The sequence below is a fragment of the Bubalus bubalis genome, chromosome 12, assembly GCF_019923935.1.
Source record: "Bubalus bubalis isolate 160015118507 breed Murrah chromosome 12, NDDB_SH_1, whole genome shotgun sequence".
In the NCBI taxonomy this organism is placed as follows: domain Eukaryota; kingdom Metazoa; phylum Chordata; class Mammalia; order Artiodactyla; family Bovidae; genus Bubalus; species Bubalus bubalis.
The window spans coordinates 53,938,051-53,958,052 of record NC_059168.1 but is presented as its reverse complement, the minus strand read 5'-3'; positions in this window follow the sequence as shown (position 1 = coordinate 53,958,052).

Genomic DNA, 20,002 nt, shown 5'->3' with positions numbered 1-20,002 from the left:
AAATAAAGAGAATTAAAAACTGCACTAAATGTAAAATTGTGGTCAAAATTTTCTATAGTTTTGCATTCTTGTGCCTTTAATGCTAAAAGTGAAAGTGAAAGTCACTCAGTCCTGTCCGACTTTTTGCGACTCCTTGGACTATACAGTCCGTGGAATTCTCTAGGCCAGAATACTGGAGTGGGTAGCCTTTCCCTTCTCCAGGGGCTCTTCCCAACCCAGGTATTGAACCCAGGTCTAAGCCATTGGATTCTTTACCAGCTGAGCCACAAGGGAAGCCCTTAATATAGTGCTATGTTACCAACTAATATCTCATACAAGATAAACTAATGAGTCCTGCTTCATTGCTCAGCAAGGAGAAGGGACTTGGTTAATGTCCAGTGTAGCTCCTCCCAACCCCACACCCTCTTTCATTCTAAGTATTTACTGGGGCAAATCATCAAACCAAGAAGGTCTATCACCACAAATTCATTTTACTTGAATTTTGATCTACAACATATAACTCCTATTTAAAAAAAAATACAAATTCATATTCCCTATAGCTGCTTTCACAATTCTCTACTCCTGGTGTTTAAAATCACTCCTTGAGAGAATTGAAAACACTCGCTCTATCTAAACTTCTCTTGCCTTTCTCTATTTATTTCTACCACTCCACAGAAATTAATCCTGTTCAAGACACTAATCATTTTCACAATGCCAAGTCAAACATTTATTGTTTACATTTTATAGCACTTGGCTTCCTAGCATTAGATTCTGTTGATCATTCTCTTTTTGAAACATTTGGCTTGGATTCCAGAACACTGAAAATTCCTGGTTTGATGTAGATTCTGCTGAACTTTCTATGTAGATGATTGCATTGTTTGAAAATATTGACAATTTTATTTTTCCTTCTTCAACTTCACCCTGTATATTTTCTCTTGAATTATAATATAAAGGAAATATGAAGCCTATGGTAATAACAATGCATCCCAAGCCTTATTTCTGATATACAGCAAATGACACATTCTTTATTGAATAGATTTTTATTTTTGTTACATGGAATTTAACTAGTTAAGTGATTTTGCTTTATTCATGGTTTTTGAGAATTTGAAATAACAAAATAATGTTGATAATACATTTTCTGCATTGGTTAAAATGATAACTTTTTTTTCCCCTGAAATGGCTTGTATAAAATTGAGATTATATGTATTGCTTGAGCTTTTGCTAGAATCTACTTGTAAAATCACCTGGGCCAAAGGAAGGGTAAATAATATATTGCAATATTATTTTCTTTACAGCTTAGTGGTTTTCTTTCTTGAGGCAAATTTCTGTTCTCTTTACAGCAACAATTCTTGATATAATTGTCCCACTCTGATCCAAGGCAGAGGTAAAGAATATACATTTGTCATTGCATTTTTGTTTTGTTTTTGTTCCCTTCATTTGGATTTTCACTGAGACTGTAGCCTTCTGAGAGTTCCAACTCCATTCAAAGTTCTCAGTTCCACTGCCCTTCTTATATCAGCTCCAGGACTGGTCTCCTGTCCTGCTGTGGCAACCATTCTAAGTCTACACTGCTGTCAGTAACCCAGTAGTTCTGGCTTCATTTATGCTTTATCACTCTAATTTTCAGTTTCATCTTTGTTTTAAGCCTCCACTAATTCTTCTTGACTTCTTTTGCAAGCTCAGCTACACATGTAAAATAATGTTGTTGCTTTTGCATTTCTAACTACTTTATAGCAGGAGCTGTTTCTTTCCAAAATACCTCATCAATCAGATTGCAAAATGTAGAAGTCTCATTTACTACAACTTTTATATAGTTATTTCAATAATTTCAAAATGTTACAAAGCAATGACCTAAGATTCTGTTTATTTAAAATTTTTTTCTTTAAATAATGAAATACATTATAAAGATTATGTATATGATGTATATAAGTACAGTTTAAAGAAAAAAAAAAGATCATTTATGTACTCATTTACCTGGATCAATAAACACATATAATCTGTACACCAGAAGTCCCTCAAAAAAAGTTAATCATCATCAGATCAGATCAGTCACTCAGTCGTGTCCGACTCTTTGCAACCCCATGAACTGCAGCATGCCAGGCCTCCCTGTCCATCACCAACTCTTGGAGTTCACTCAGACTCACATCCATCGAGTCAGTGATGCCATCCAGCCATCTCATCCTCTGTTGTCCCCTTCTCTTGCTCCCAATCCCTCCTAGCATCAGTCTTTCCAATGAGTCAACTCTTCACATGAGGTGGGCCAAAGTACTGGAGTTTCAGCGTTAGCATCATTCCTTCCAAAGAAATCCCAGGGCTGATCTTCTTCAGAACGGACTGGTTGGATCTCTTTGCAGTCCAAGGGACTCTCAAGAGTCTTCTCCAACACCACAGTTCAAAAACATCAATTCTTCGGCACTCAGCTTTCTTCACAGTCCAACTCTCAAATCCATACATGACCACAGGAAAAACCATAGCCTTGACTAGATGAACCTTTGTTGGCAAAGTAATGTCTCTGCTTTTGAATATGCTATCTAGGTTGGTCATAACTTTCCTTCCAAGGAGTAAGCGTCTTTTCATTTCATGGCTACAGTCACCATCTGCAGTGATTTTGGAGCCCAGAAAAATAAAGTCTGACACTGTTTCCACTGTTTCCCCATCTATTTCCCATGAAGTGATGGGACCGGATGCCATGATCTTCGTTTTCTGAATGTTGAGGTTTAAGCCAACTTTTTCACTCTCCACTTTCACTTTCATCAATAGGCTTTTTGATCCAAACCCTTCCCTCCATCATGTGCCTACTGTTCTAACTCTTAAATTAATAATTCACTGCCTTTCCTTTATAGTTTTACCATTTGTGTATGCATGTCACCTCATGCAAAGAGTTGACTCATTGGGAAAGACTCTACTGCTGGGAGGGATTGGGGGCAGGAGGAGAAGGGGACAACAGAGGACGAGATGGCTGGATGGCATCACTGACTCGATGGATGTGAGTTTGGGTAAACTCCCGGAGTTGGTGATTGACAGGGAGGCCTGGCGTGCTGCAATTCATGGGGTCGCAAAAAGTCAGACACGACTGAGCGACTGAACTGAACTGAATGGAAGTCTAAACAATGTATTGTTTAGTTTTGTTAATGTGTTGTCACTGTGCTTGTTTCCTGATTTTTTTTAACATTATCAAGAGGTTTAATCTCACATTGATATGAACAGCTGTTATTTATGGGTGGGATATCATATATCATTTTTATCAGCTCCTTATTAAAGGAAATTATGGTTATATGTACTTTTTAATTTGTAAAAAGTATGACATAAACATATTTTCTTGTATAAGATTTATTCTAGATACTGAGATGAACTTTGAGTGGAATATCTGCATTTTAGGGCTTATACATAGTTAACTTGATAGAAAGCCCAAAATATTTCCAAAAGGGTTTTAAATTTATGCTCCTGTCCACAGTGAACGAGAGTTCCTAATTTTCTAAGTATTCCAGGAAATATTTAGTTTTATCAGTCGTTTAAATTTTTGTCAATCTAGTAAGTATAAAAGAATACATTATTTTGTGTTTGATTTGCATTTCCCTAATTACCAGTGAGACTGAATAACCTTTCATTTGTTCATCCACTCTTCATGTTTTCTTCCCTATGACTCAATACTCACATTTTTCCCCATTTTTACCTTGAATCATTACACATTTTGTTGTTCATGATAACAGAATATATATATATATATATATATATAAAATAAGTATCAGTATATATAGCTGCAAATACTATAAATCCCAGAGACATTTTTACTATGGTATCTTTTAATGAACACAAGTTCTTAATTTTAATATAAATGAATTTATTTTCCATTATAGTTTGCATTCTTTTGGAATCTGGTCATTTCATCTTTAAAAATAGATTAACAGTACTCTGTAATATCACTGGTAGCATCAGGTATTACCTGTGGGGAAGGGAATGGCTACCCACTCCAGTATTCTTGCCTGGAGAATTCCATGGACAGAGGAACCTGGGGCCATAGTCAGGCATGACTGAGCAGCTAACACTTTTGCTTTTCACCAAGTATTATGATGAATACAGCTTCTCAATATCTCTGTTAATAAGCCTGTTGATAGCTTTTGATATCTTTGGTTATACTTTTTTTTTCCTTACAAATGTCAATCCCTTTGCTGAAGTGACAATATCTTTGTTTTCATCCTTCTGAAGACCTTTGATTCATATTTTAAAGCATTTAATTTAAATATTGCTTTTGTCCATAGTCTGTCTTCATTCCATTGTTCTCACTCCTTAGGGTCTTTCAGAGTAACTTCACATTCCCACTATTTTATTTACCACCTCTCAACCAGTGTCATCTCCTTTGGATTCTTGGGCTCATATTTCTGATTTCAACTGACATTTCCACTCAGATGTCACAAGGTAAACTCAAATCCAAACCTGAATTCTTTCTCAGATTAGATCTCTTATGGTTATTCTATCAGCTAGTGGTCCTAATACTCACACAGTCACCTAGGCTAAAGATTCAGATGCCATTTTTAATATGTCCTTTCCTACACTGCCACATGTTATTCATTGAACCCTATATTCCATTCTAAATATTTCTCATGTCTATCTCTTCCTTGTTATGCACATCACCAAACCTCATGTCTCACATAGATCTCTAAAAGAAGTTATTAATTTTTCTTGATAAACTTAGTTTCTAAAACCCATCTTCTATAAAACTATCAACAATCCAAATAAAGTAAAAAAATTATTGAAGGTTTATTATAGCACTAAATTATTTTCCCTATATATATGAGCACAAATTAAGTTAGAGATAAAAATACTAGTTTTTTTAATTAAAAAAAAAAGCTGACTATAGAATGTGGCTTCACATCCAGAGTAAAAGGTCAGGTTACCATTCTTCTGCAAATTAGGGATAAGACTCCAAGTCAGAGGCACAGTCTCCTCTATTGTGTCAAATTTTGGCCCTTTCAGTTAACCACCCAACAGAGGAGCAGGCCAGAAAACACCTTTTCATTAGGCAGGCATATCCAAGAGATAATTTCCCTTAGATTTATCTGTTAGATCATTCCATTCATACTCAGTGGGAAGTAGTCAGTGAAAGATAAGGAAAGAGGAAGTCTTAGATCAAAGAAGGTTATTGATCCTCTAACAAAATTTCCCCAGTTTTCCACAGGGATCCATCACCTACAGGCTATTACTTGAGTTCCTCATCTTGGCAAATCAAATATCACTTTCTTCTTCTGCCCACATCCTCGGGCCTCCACCATCTCCATCAACAGCTCTTGCTATATTCTTCCTTGCACCTCAGTCTAGCTGCACTTGTTCAGTAACAACATCATGTCTAACTCTTTTGCCACACCAGGGACTGTAGTCCCCCAGGCTCCTCCGACCTTGGGATTTCCCTGGCAAGGATACTGGAGTGGGTTACCATTTCCTCCTCCAGGGGGTCTTTCCAACCCAGAGGTTGAACCCAGGTCTCCTGCATTCGCAGGTAAGTTCTTTACCACTGAATCACCAGGGAAGCTCCTAGCAGCACTTACCTACCCATAATGTTCAGCATTCCTTTGCTCTGAGTCTTGACTTTTCTCTTCTTGATGCCCTAACTATCCTTCGTGAAAATTCCCTCAATTTATCCCACAGATGTCAGTTATATACTGAACTCCCATATATATAGTTTGAGTATGTGCCTTTTTTTTTTTTTTTTTTTTTGGAAAGCATTTCATTTTCCCCATTCCAACTGTGTGAAATCACCCTGTATTTTGGATCTATAATATTATCTGCCATTCAAGATTAAGTTTCCTTTGTTGCATTTTAGTGACCTATTTTTGTGTATATCTCACCCACTAGCCTATAAACTCTTCAGGGTAAATATTCCAAGACAAAAAGAACACTACAGATCATCAAGATGTTTGATAAGCCAATCTACTTTTCCTTAAACTTTTGACCTGCTTGTTGAATCTCAGTTGTTTTCCCTTTGGATTTGACAATAGGTTAGGATTCTTAGCTTTGATCCTTTTTATTTAAAAAATTTTTCATCTGAGTTTATCCTTGCTCTTTCTTGGCCTCACCAACTCCCACCTAATCAACCATGGCCTTCAGGGCCCCATCTCAAATATACCTGTACCTAGCCTTCCCTGGATAGACAAAATATGAAACATCTCTTCTGTCTTTCCTGTTCTGCCTCCTCCAGAGCTTTCAGCTTAGAACTCTATAAAGGATATAAAAAAGATGAAAACAGCCTCTGATGTCTATGCTAAGGGGAAAAAGGCATATTTCTTTTAGCAAACACTTATAAAATGTTATATTAAATGCTCTTTTCTGTTTTTTACACTTTAGTCAGGTGACATACAAGCCTAGCAACAGAAAACTGAACACAAGGAGCACAGTTTAGAATTATAATCAAATAAAAATTTTCAAAATTAGTCTGGCAGATACTCCTATTACACATAACAGTTATTATGCATATGGTAATATGCTACTAATGGTAAATAGCTCTCACAAATAACTCTGGGCAATATTGCTTCCTCATATTGAAACCAATATTTCTTGGTTACCATATTTCTTGGTTCATTCTCTAGTATTTAAAAGCAGCAATAAATGTTGACAGTTTTCCCTGACAGCATGTACAGTTTAATTTTCATCTCTTGCACACAAGAACACCAATTTTTACTGAAATCTAGGATCTAATTATTTTTTCCTAAGTCCTAGCATTTTATGGCTTCTTAGGCTAATGATGCACTTCTTCTCAGATAATTCTGTGATGGAATAGATAGCTCCTTACTTCCTATTCAGACACTTCAGAAGAAGACTCTATGGATGACTAATTTATCAAATGACCAACTGGGAATCAATGGATGAGACTGAGAAAATATCTTTTCATCCAAAAATGGTGCATAATATAATTATGTCTAATGAGAGTCATTGATTGTAAGTGACAAAGCCTAACTTCATTCAAGGCTCAGTGCCTTTGATCTAACTCAGATCTTGGCATTAGATGAGTGTTGTAACCAAAGTAGTTTTGGATGAATAAATTAAGTAAAAATTTTATAGGTTGTCTGTTGGATTCTTCCTCAGTTACCTAGGATATGTTAACCACAGCTAGATATTTCCATGGATCAAACTATTTCCTAAAATATATTTATGTGATGATATCTGTACTTAAACATCACAGTTAAATCCCCTTATCAGCTATGCCTATAATGTTGAAAAGAGGCATTTTCTTTCCAGAGGTTAATTGCTTCCACCTCTATTTCACAATCCTAAACTTCTCTCAGTTCTACTGAGAAAATGTGTCCAATTTTAACTGCAAACCTCCCTACCAACATTTCTGGCCAAAAGAAACAGATGTAAGTTTTTTTCTAAACATTTGGTGTTTTCCATATCAATTTATTCCTGATGATAAGGAAAATAGGAGGCTTCTGAAAACTGTCAGATAACATAGTGAAGAAAAGTGAAAGAAGGCAGAAGCACACTATTCCTATTTTTGCAAGCATTTAAATATATTTGTTTACATTATGCCAATTTTTCTCTGGCTTTATAAGTCACTTTTGTTGGCTAACCATAGGTTAAGATCTAGGAAACTCTTAAAAAATCAACCAAATACCTCAACATCTTATTTAATGTAGAATCTCCTATAAGTGCAGATGCATCAATAAATTGAGGTTCATTAAAATTTATGCCCTGTCTTACTTGATTTAGCATCTATTAAATCAATTCTTCACTATTTTTTAATAATACAAATAAGTGAATTACTTTATTTTTTCCTGAATGGAACTTTGATTCTGCATTTTACTTTGTAGATAATTTAAATACAAATTTGTGTTTCCAAGGGAACAGTAATGAAAAGAGGGTCATGACTTCCTCAAGCAAGGCAGTTCTTTTGCAAAGCATTTCAGAAATCCTCTGGGTCCTCCAAGAAATTGTGATTACAATTATTAGGCTATAACTTAAAAAAAAAAAAATCCAGGATCTTGACTTTTATATTAAAGATCTGACAGTGTTGTGCATTCAACTGGATTTGTAATTCATTAACCCACAGAATGACTCTGTGACCTTGGTTTTTAGGAATGTCAGCTTTGCACTTGTAAGAAATATGAAATTATTTCAGTCACCTACTTTCTCAGCTTCAGTCCCTGACTTCAGGCAAGAGTTCAAGATTGAAGTCAGATTTCTCTTGTCCTGTTGCCGAATGCCATTTAGAAGGAACCATCCTATCTTGACTTTTTTTTTCTTTTTACTCCTCATTTTCACTAAATGGGTGAAATGGGGACACTTACTTTGTCTTCTCAGTCTTAAACTCAGTGATGACCTTATTTTATTTACACAAGTAAGAGTCATTGGTCATGTATTATTATTTCCCCATCCTGTTACATGAAAAAGGTTTTTATTGTATATTACCCATTTTTAATTTCCAGCCTAAGGAGAATATCTTAAGTCATCTTCAAGGATCTATAGACTATACAGTTTGCTTAGTAGTAATTGTTAAGTCAGCTAGAATTCTTGGAGAAGGAAATGGCAAACCACCCCAGTATTCTTGACTGGAAATCCCATGTACAGTGGAGCCTAGTGGGCTACAGTCCATGGGGTGGCAAAAGAGTTGGACACAACTTAGCAACTAAACAACAGCTGGAATTAGGTTAAAAACCATAGAAACAAGCTCTTTCCAGGTTAAACGTAAAAAGTGGGGACAGATATTATTCCAAAGATATTGTGGTATTGCCAATAAATGAAAGGAAGGTTAAATATGAAAAGACTGGTTAGAATTTAGGCCAGGAAATTTCTGAGGATATCAAATTCAGAAGCTCATATATTGTTGTTCTACTATTGTTCAGGTCCACTGACTCTCTATTCCAACAATGACACAAAGAAAGTAGGTCATTTCACCATTTTTTAATAGGCAAATTTGTATATAAAACGACAGAAGAAGTTACCCTTGACAATGAAAGAGAAAATAATGAGTAAAGTTTAAATTTCATCATCTGGAGAGAATGACCCAAGAACAAAGTAAATAAGGTAAATGAGTATTTTTTTTAGCCTTCTCCAGTTTTAGTTAATAGAACACTATGCAAGTGGAAATGTCAGTAAAGTTGTTTAGAAAATTGGATATTAGAGGATATTTGGAGAGTGGGTGAATATTTAGTAATTATTTCATAGATAAGATATTTAAAGCACCGAAGTGTATGAGAACTCCTCAAAAAAAGATATGTAGGGGAAAAGTCAAGCAAAGAATCAAGTAGATATTCATATTTAGTGAGGTAGAAGGAAGAGTGAGATAAAAAGTCAAATTTAGAAACTAAAAGTCACAGAAGTCATAATAGTCATAGAAGGAGAATAGAATTGTAAAAAAAAAATATAGGGAGACAATATTTTAAAAGCTGGTATTTTATACTATAACCAATATCATATTCTATAGTTAAAATAAATAGTTATTATTGAAGTAACAAATGAAATGCTGTTTGTTGTCCTTTTTGTTATTAAACATTATTGCTCTTGAAGTGTGGCAGATGACAAAAGGGCCACAAATTTATCCCATTCCTGTATGCATGTCTCATTGCAATATGACCTTGTAGTTCCCCTCATTAAGATTGGAGTGTGGAATTTACTTCTCCCTGACTTGAACTTGAGTTTAGATGTTTTTTTTTTTTTTTTTTTTTGCAAAAACATTTTCAGAGATAAAATCAAACATTTTTAACTTTTTGTAGATGCTTGGCATATTGTGCTCTATGGTATCAGACATTGAAGATCAAGACTTTCTAGAAGGATTAAATTTTTATCATCATGTTGGTATTGAAACTTCATTTGAATTAGACCCTATGTCTGGAAAAAATAGGTAAGATAAATGGCCAAAGGCAGAAAGCTTCTTTATTACTCATGGAGAATGTGGACTAAAAATGTTCTAAGGCAAGATAAAATGCAGGTTTCACCAAACTTATCCAGTTGGAACTGATAATATTATGTGTCTGTATTCTTAACAGCTAAAGGCTCATCCTCCTACCTGTGGTCATCTATGAGCTGGCCCAAATGTCCCTCTGTCATGATATCATGTCATCTCCCTTTAATTCTTGCTCATTATATTCCCCTTAATATGGCTTTTTAAAAATAAATATGTTTACATCTGTACCTATATTCCTGTGCTATAGATAGAGGGGAAGAAGGGGAGGATGAATTTAGAGAATAGCACTGACATATGTACACTATTATGTTTAAAAGAGCTAGCTAGAGGGAAGCTACTGTATAGCACAGGGAGCTCAGCTTGCTCTGCGATGACCTAGAGGGGTGGGATGGGAGGGTGGGAGGGATGCTCACGAGGAAGGGCATATATGTGCACATGTATGCCCTTATTCACAATGTTGTCCAGTAGAAACTAACACACATTGTAAAGGAATTATAATCCAATAAAAATTTAAATATATATATATTTAACACACCAAGCTCATTCCCAGCTTAGAGGTGTTTTATTTGCCTGGTATTTTTTCTGTGTCCTTCATATGCCTCATCACTCTGGTGTCAGGTCAAATGGTACCACTTTAAAGATGCTTTCTGTTACTCTACTGCTTCTCTCTACACAGCCTAGACCAAACTGTCATATCATATTAGTTCATTGTCTTCATGTTCTTTTCTCTGTAAGAAACTGTATTAATTACTCATTAATTTTATGCCTTCACTCCCATAACATAAATTCCACATGAGCAGGAAACTTGTCTGCTTCATTCAATATACCTGATACGTAAAAGTTTGTTTGACCGCAAATCAAACAAACCTAACATCCTAGATATAGTAAGGATTATCAGGAATTCATACCCTAGCAATTCAGACTCCAAAGTTCAGGTGTAGCAATGTGGAAAGAAGTTCAATAGTGCTATGATGATGCCCAAAACTTCAAGTTAAAGACTTGAAATGGTCTAAATTCTAGACTCACTTTCTTAAACAGTAAGCCTAGTAGCATTGTCCCAAATCTCTTTTATATGTTCTCCTACACAAATGACAGAGAAGGCAATGGCACCCCACTCCAGTACTTTTGCCTGGAGAATCCCATGGATGGAGGAGCCTGGAAGGCTGCAGTCCATGGGGTCTCTAGGAGTTGGACACGACTAAGCGACTTCACTTTCACTTTTCACTTTCATGCACTGGAGAAGGAAATGGCAACCCACTCCAGTGTTCTTGCCTGGAGAATCCCAGGGACGGGGGAGCCTGGAGGGCTGCCGTCTCTGGGGTCGCACAGAGTCGGACACGACTGAAGCGACTTAGCAGCAGCAGCAGCAGCAGCTACACAAATGATGGCTAGGATTTTACTATCTCAGGAAAGGGGGAGATGCCAGATAAGAAGAAAGCATATGATGTGGACAATGATTATGACTGAAGCAGCTAAATCTGGCAGGACTTGAAGAAGAAAGATCATTTTGATCAAATTCAATCTAAAGAATAAAAGTTTTATCTGTGCAAATATTCAGTATTGTACTCCTGCTTATATAAACGCTGGAAATACATTACCTCTCTAAGAGTTGTTTCTTTCCTGGTGATGTCAGTATCTCATGCCTGTGTGTTAAGTAAATGGATTGGCAACATTAAATTGAGGTGCCACAAATTAGAAGGTGTGAGCAGCATCTGTGGGTGGAGGTGTTAAGGGGGAATGGAGGAGAAGGTGGTGGGGCGCAAGTGAATCTGGGCCATCACCTTCAGCTGCTTTGAAGTGTTTTTCTCCAACAAAGGTGTGAATCAGCAGGTGTACCACACCTCCTTGACATTTGTGCCTGCAAAGCTGTGAGTGTGAGGTGCTCAAAAGAAAACTGGCTGCTGCTTTTATATGAAAAAAAAATATACTTTTGAGCTAATTTTGTCCCTCAAAGAGAGAGACTTAAAGAGAAAATGTCCACTTAGTCTCTTCACCTTGTAGAAAGAGTTGACTTGAGTCAGTGCTTTGGAGGGATCAAAGTGGAGGGTTTTTAAGCTGAGTAGTCTTGACCTTAAGTAACATTATCCAGAACTTTGAGACACATCTATAATGGGTCATTATCCTTACAAAGAAATCCTGACTCTCATACATTATTACTAGGTGTTTATTTATTTGACTGCATCAGGTCTTAGCTGCAGCAAACAGAATCTTCTTTTGCCTGTGGGATCCTGGTTCCCTGACAAGAAATCAAATCTATGTCCCCTGCATTACAAGGAAGACTCTCAACCACTAGACTGCTAGAGTAGTACCATAGCTAGGTAAATGAATAGATAGCATTTGGAGTGCCAATTGGTAATAGCTATCGAATTGAAAATGACTCATCTCTCAACCAAGGATTCATCTGCTGGGGATTTCATCTGTGAATTACATTAACAGAAACACATGTATGGGCACAGCTATTTCCGCATTACTTGGTAATTGCAAAGAACAGGAAACAATCTAAATGACAATCAGAAAATTTTAAATTCATGATACTTTTGTAAAATCAGAGTATTTTGCAGCAATTGAGAATCTTATGCAGCATGTGCTGATGTGAAAAAATATTGGAGATGTTTGAAGGGAGAAAAGAAAGTTGTGATGTTCTGAATATAGTATCCCAAATTTGTTACACAAACATGGATAGAACTTACAGATTTTAAACTAGTTATGGGCCTTTCCTGGCATCCAGTGGTTAAGACTCCACCTTTCCATTGCCGGGAGCTTGGGTTCGATCTCTGGTAGGGAAAATAAGTTCCCACATGCCTCACAGCATGGCCTAAATAGATAAACTAGCTAAAATGCATGCAGTTTGCTAAGAGATTTAGCAATAGGTCAAAATGAACAGGTCCCTATTGTTATTTACATTCAGAGTAGACAGAGTTCTCCATAACATAACAGTGAAGTAGAAAGTATTTAATAATAGTATTTTAAAATATTATTATTCCTTCTTCAATATTAAATATTATTATTTAATATTTTTAATAATAACAAAGTATTATTTCATTTATATTAATTACTTGTGCAGCCTCCAGAAAATCTATGAGAATGAAGTCTATGTTTTCCCTTTTAAATGCCCCTGCTTTTCTCTGTTCCTTCCCAACTTGAAGTTCTAAGAATACTTGAGCTAATTCAGTCTAAAGGGGGTCAGACAGTGAAAACATGAATTCATTTATTTCGCTACTATCACACTTCAAGGCTGGACAAGCAGGATTCAACAGCAAAGGCTGCTTGTGGCCACTATGGGCACAAGCCTGTGTGGAAGCCTGCTACAGCTGCAGGATTCTTCATGGAAGCCAGTCCCTCTTCCTCAACAGTGATGTGCCAGACTTCTCCAAGTTGCGGTTATTGTGGTCTAGCTCTTCCCTTTTCAATTCACTACAAGCTCCCCAAGAATAAGCTAAACCCCAGAAGGCTATGTTGACATAGGTTTTGGAGTTTACCACCTCATAGATCTAGAAAGCTAATAATTCAGGACTACTAAGGTGGTGGGGGATAAGAAGTCTCGCTATACTCAACTTGCTTGGACAACCAGATGATTCACTATGTATTCACCTATTGCTTGTGATGATCTGTTTACACTGATGTATTTCACTTGTCAAATAATAAAAACTATGAATTTAAATTTTGGCATGAGCTTCTTTATGCTATATGTGTAAAGGAAAGTTTATAAATAAATGGATGTGGGTATGTAAATATATGCACTTGTTTTTGCAAAGAAAGTTATAAGGAGTATATGCTAAAAACAGTTTATAGTGGTTCTGCTGAGAGGTGGGAATGAGGTTGAAATACTTTTACTTTCCAGTTTTAGCTCTTGCAGTCTTACTTTTTAATGTATTATATAATTTATATGTATTGTGTGTGTTCAGTCACTCAGTCACGTCTGATTCTTTGCAGCTCCATGAACTGTAGCCTGCCAGGTTCCTCTGTCTGTGAAATTTTCCAGGCAAGAATACTGGAGTGGGGTACAATTTCCTGCTACAGATTTTCCTGACCCAGGGATAGAACTCGCATCTCTTGTGTCTGCTACATTGGCAGGAGGACTCTATCACTAGCACTGCCAGGGACCTCGATAATTTCTATCATCATAATTAAAAATACAGGGTTTCATTTGCTTTCTTTCTTATTTTAACTAAAAAGTGAAAGCAAAAATGTTACTCAGTCATGTCCAACTTTTTGTGACCTCCATAGACTACAGCCCACCAGGCTTCTCTGTCGATGGAATTCTCCAGGCAAGAATACTGGAGTAAGTTGCCATTTCCTTCTCCAGGGAATCTTCCTCACCCAGGGATTGAACCTTGGTCTCCCAGATTGCAGGCAGACTCTTTACCAACTACCTGAGACATCAGGGAAGCCATAAGGGAATTAAAAGAGGAGGACAAAAAGAAAGAATTTCATTTACAGAAATTCCCAGGCACTTGTACCTAATTCCTGGCCGGATTGCTTCCTGTTTGTAGATTAGCTTGGTCAGAGTTCTAAGTAGGTTTCCTTGGATTTGATTTATGTCAAAACCAATCACAGCAAACTTTGCATTTATATGGCACTCTTAGTCATGTGAAATAAGTTCAAAGATAGAGCACATATGCACACACACACATACACACACACACACTTGCCTAAACAATAAGACAGTGTTCACTATTTGCTCATTTTTTCAATAAGGCATGGATCTAGACAATTTAACACTGTATTGAAGGTAGGGTTTGGATATCCTTTTATCATGAAGATGAAGTGGGGTATGGATTTATTAGGTAATAAGAATAATAATTTAATCACCATATTATTGATATTACCTAGGGTCACATATAAACCAGGTGGATTTACTGAAACTCAAAACATGTGCAGATTTGGGGAGCCACCTCTATGGGAAATCACATTTGAAGTCTGAAACACTTTTTAAAAATGTACTAAATGGAATTAAAACTCCATTTTTGAGTGCATATCTGAAATCTGGCTGTAGTTAAGTCATTCCAGCAATGTCTATTGTATGGATTGGCTAATGATGGTAAAATATATATATATATTTGACTATAAAACACGTGTTAATGAATGACCTGTGATCATTGATAAACCTGCCATAATGATTTTAAAGTCCGTGTGAGGAATTAAATGTTTCCAGCTTTAGGCTTCAGGTGTGATATGCCTGTGGGCGCATTCCAAGTCAATCTGGAATGCTTCTATTTAAGGATATAGGCTGAGTATCTTTTTCTTTAACACAAATCGATGTGGGATTTTGGTGGAGGAGCGTCCTCTGCTTTGATTCATAAACCAGGAAATTGCAAGAAATTTGCATTGCCAGAAACTTTCCAACCTGAAGTCAGAACTTTCATATCATTAAATTGATCCACGGATACTTGTTTTGATTAAAGCACCAGCTAACTCATAACAGCATCTGTACTCACTGATATAACTCAAACAAGCATAATGAATGCCTATCTTTTAATTTTTTATGAAAAGGCTTCATAATATATAATTAAGATGTTTTTTTACATATTCTACTGATGAACCATCTGCAGGTATGACATTTAGCATCTGTACTTAAAAGTAGCCACCTGTTACAGCCTGGTGATCCTGACTGTGAATCATTTCAGATAAATGGAATTTGGTACCATTTGGATTAAGGGCTCTCATGAATCTATCATCTTCTTGACATTTATTATTTTATTTTAGGCTGTCTTTCAGGTTTTTTAAAATGTTGCATCTATTGAAAATTCTAACTGCATTTGTTTTTAACCAAGGAAACTCGTGGTAAATGTAAAGTGAGAAAAGAGATTATGGAGGCCTAAATTTGCTCTTTCCTTCCTAATACTTGGGCTTCTCTGGTGGCTCAGAAGACAAAGAACCCGCCTGCAATACAGGAGACATGGGTTTGATCCCTGGGTCAGGAAGATCCCCTGGAGAAAGAAATAGCTTTCCACTCCAATATTCTTGCCTGGGAAATCCTATGGCCAGAGGAGACTAGAGGGCTACAACCCATGTGGTCACAAAGAGTGGGACACAACTGAGTGACTAAGACTTTCACTTTTTTCCAACTTCTTATTTGACAAAATCAGATCATACCAGGCATCCCAAATGGCTTAGCAAGTAAAGAATCAGCCTTCAATGCAGGAGACACAGGAGATTCAAGTTTGATCCCTGGGTAAGGAAAATATCCTGGAGAAAGAAATGGCAACCCACTCTAGTACTCTTGCCTGAAGACTAGCATGGACAGAGGAGTCTGGGAATAATAACAATAAATCATATGATAACTAACTTTCATTTTCTATTTTATAATATTTATATTAATATATTTTAATGTATTAGTTATATTTCATTAATTTATATTAATATTTATTAATAATTATGTTTATATACTATTGCAAACTAAAAATTGGCACTTTCCATCTGCCTCTACAAGGATTACATCACCAGTTACTGTCACTGCTGATCTTCAACACTCTCTGAAACGAGTTCGGGGGGAAATCAGGAGTGAGGCATTCTGTGCTCTGGAACAAATTGGCAGCACAGGCCTTCAGACAGATATTTTCAGGGGAAGATTTTATGAGCCCAGTTTTTGCATCTCCTCATATCTAGAAAAACATTAAATTCTTTCATGGTGATGTCTGCTCCTCGTGACTAGCAGCCACCTTCTGCAAAAATATGTGCTTAAGCATGTACTCACCCTTTGCCAGAATCACATATATTTACCTTCCTCCTACCTCTTCTGTCTGAGCAGCTTTTTCAAAAGATATCTGAAATGCTCTTCCTGGACTATAGGCCTCATTTTGCCCCAAACTGAACTTAACTCACAATTCTCACACTATACATTTTCTTTCAGTCAACAATATAATTATTATACTATATCATATAATAATCATTATCTAATAATGTTTGTTTATTTCCTATCTACAAAGAAACTAGTACAGCACTAGTTAAACATGGTAGCTACCCAACGATTTTAAGTAAAATATAGGCTAAAATGTAAAACAAATTCATTTAACTTATAAGCTGCATATTACACGTGAGAGATAGCACTGAAGCTTACGTGCTAGATTCTTTCTTCATGGCATTTGCTGGTCAGTACCGCAATAGTATATCTCTCTATTGCCTGAACTTCAATAGAGCACTTTGATCACATTTTCATTTATGGAACATGTTAGCACTTTCCTTGTTGTTTACTGTTTTCTGTGCTGGTGTTTTGCAACTGATTTCAGGTGGCCTCTGCCTGCAGCAACTTGTAGCAGCATTTGGCTCCTGGCTAGAGATTTAGGTGGGGTCGCAGCAGTGAATCATATTCACTAGACCAGTGGCCAGTGACAAGGCCCTGGCTCTTAGGCTTTACAGAAAAGAATTCTCACAAGATGGGAAGTAGTGAAATAGTCAGGTGTTTATTAGGAGGAAAAAGAGTAAAGTACATGTGGACAGACACATGGGCAGACTCAGAGAGAGAGAGTAGTTTAAGTCGTCGTGTCCTTGTGGTAGTTTAAATCACTCATTTGAGACATTTTTTCTGGGTTTCCTTTGGCCAGACATTTTGATGTGCTTAGTCCTTAGTCCATATTTGGTATCTCTCAGGATCTTCCCTGGTGGCTCAGATGGTAAAGAACCCACCTGCAAAGCAGGAAACCTGGGGTTGATCTCTGGGTTGAGAAGATCCCCTGGAGGAGGCCATGGCAATCCACTCTAGTATTCTTTCCTGGAGAATGCCCATGGACAGAGGAGCCTGGCAGGTTACAGTCCATGGGTTCACAGTCAGACACACCTGCGCGACTAAGCACAGCACAGGACACAGTATCATCTCATGTGTATGCTCATGCATCTCTCAGCCAAGATGGATTCTAGTGAAGAGGCTTATAGATAGATTTGACATCACTCCCCTTTTGACCTCCCAGGAGCTTTCTAGTCAAGAGGTCTCCTTAACTTTGAGAATGAGAAATATATGGTGTCTTATCTTTTATTTGGGAAGTTTTTAGCCTCCTGTCAATTGTCCAGTAATTTAGGAGTTTCTGTTCACAGGGAATTAACTCCAGCTGCTCATGCTTGGACCCATCTATCTCCTGCCTCAAAACTAGAGAGGAAATTCTGGCAATTCAGGGGTCTTGTGAGGCATACATGTTTACACAAGTATTGAAACATCTTACTTGAAAGTAACTTTCCAAAGTCATCATATACAGAGACAATAGCATGGAGATATACCTAATCTTGAAAGAATTGACTTGATTCAGTACCAGTTGAGAAAGCTAGTTTATGTTTAAGGGTTATGACTTATAGGAAAATCATAAAATAATATTCAGCAGGGTGAGGTACTAACAGTATAAAAGGCCCATGAGTATAGAGGACAACGTAGGGAGAGCAGATTCATGTCTTTTTCTCCCTGACATTATGAATTAAATGCTGAATACAAAGACGTATGAATATATTTACTGTTAAAGTCTTTGTCTCTCCTTCTGATTGTTATAAAAAATTTATATGGCAAAGTAATGCAAATCCATATATATTTTTACATATGTCCTTGTGTACCATTATCCTATTGAGTCAAATACTTATAACAGTTTTAGGTAATCTTTCCATCCTCCCAGACTATGTAGCATAATGCATAACACCTGGTAGATGCCTGAACTATACTTATTAAGTTATTTAAATAATTCTTCAAATTATATCACCAAAATCAAAACTTATTGAGAAACAGAACTTGCCTACATAGTGAAAAAAGCCATTCAATGACCTAATCCAATAAGGAATATTCAGTTCAGTTCAGTTTAGTTCAGTCGCTCAGTCATGTCCAAATCTTTGTGACCCCATGGTCTACAGCACACCAAGCCTCCCTGTCCATCACCAACTCCCAGAGCCTATTCAAACTCATGTCCATTGATTCGGTGATGCCATCCAACCCTCTCATCCTCTGTCATCCCCTTCTCCTCCCACCTTCAATCTTTCCCAGCATCAGGGTCTTTTCAGATGAATCGGTTCTTCTCATCAGGTGGCCAAAGTATTGGAGTTTCAGCTTCAACATCAGTCCTTCCAATGAATAGTCAGGATTGATCTTTAGGATGGACTGGTTTGATCTCCTTGTAGCCCAAGGGACTCTGAAAAGTCTTCTCCAACACCATAGTTTAAAAGCATCAATTCTTCAGCTCTCAGGCTTCTTTATAGTCCAACTCTCACATCCATACATGACTACTGGAAAAACCATAGCTTTGACTAGACAGACCTTTTTTGGAAAAGCAATGCCTTTGATTTCTAACATGCTGTCTAGGTTGGTCACAACGTTTCTTCCAAGGAGCAAGCATCTTTTAATTTCATGGCTGCAGTCACCATCTGCAGTGATTTTGCCGCTCAAAAAAATAGTCTGTCACCGTTTCCATTGTTTCCCTTCTATTTGTCATGAAGTGATGGGACCGGATGTCATGATCTTAGCTTTTTGAGTATTGAGTTTTAGGCAAATTTTTCACTCCCCTCTTTCACTTTCATCAAGAGGCTCCTTAGTTCTTCTTCTCTCTCTGCCATAAGTGTGGTGTTGTGTGCATATCTGAGGTTATTGATATTTCTCCCGGAAATCTTGATTCCAGCTTGTGCTTCATCCAGTCCAGCATTTCTCATGATGTACTCTGCATATAAGTTAAATAAGTAGGGTGACAATATACAGCCTTGATGTACTCCTTTCCTGATTTGGAACTAGTCTGTTGTTTCACGTCCAGTTCTATCTGTTGCTTCTTGATCTGCATACAGATTTCTCAGGAGGCAGGTCAGGTTTTGGTATTCCCATCTCATTAAGAATTTTCTATGGTTTGTTGGATCCACACAGTCAAAGGCTTTGGCATAGTCAATAAAGCAGAAGTATATGTTTTTCTGGAACTCTCTCACTTTTTTGATGATCCAATGGATGTTGGCAATTTGATCTCTGGTTTGTCTGCCTTTTCTAAATCCAGCTTGAACATCTGGAAGTTCACATTTCATGTACTACTGAAGCCTTGTTGGAGAATTTTGAGCATTACTTTACTAGCGTGTGAGATGAGTGCAATTGTGTGGTAGTTTGAGCATTCTTTTGCATTGCCTTTCTTAGGGATTTGAATGAAAACTGATCTTTTTCAGTCCTGTGGCCACTGCTGAGTT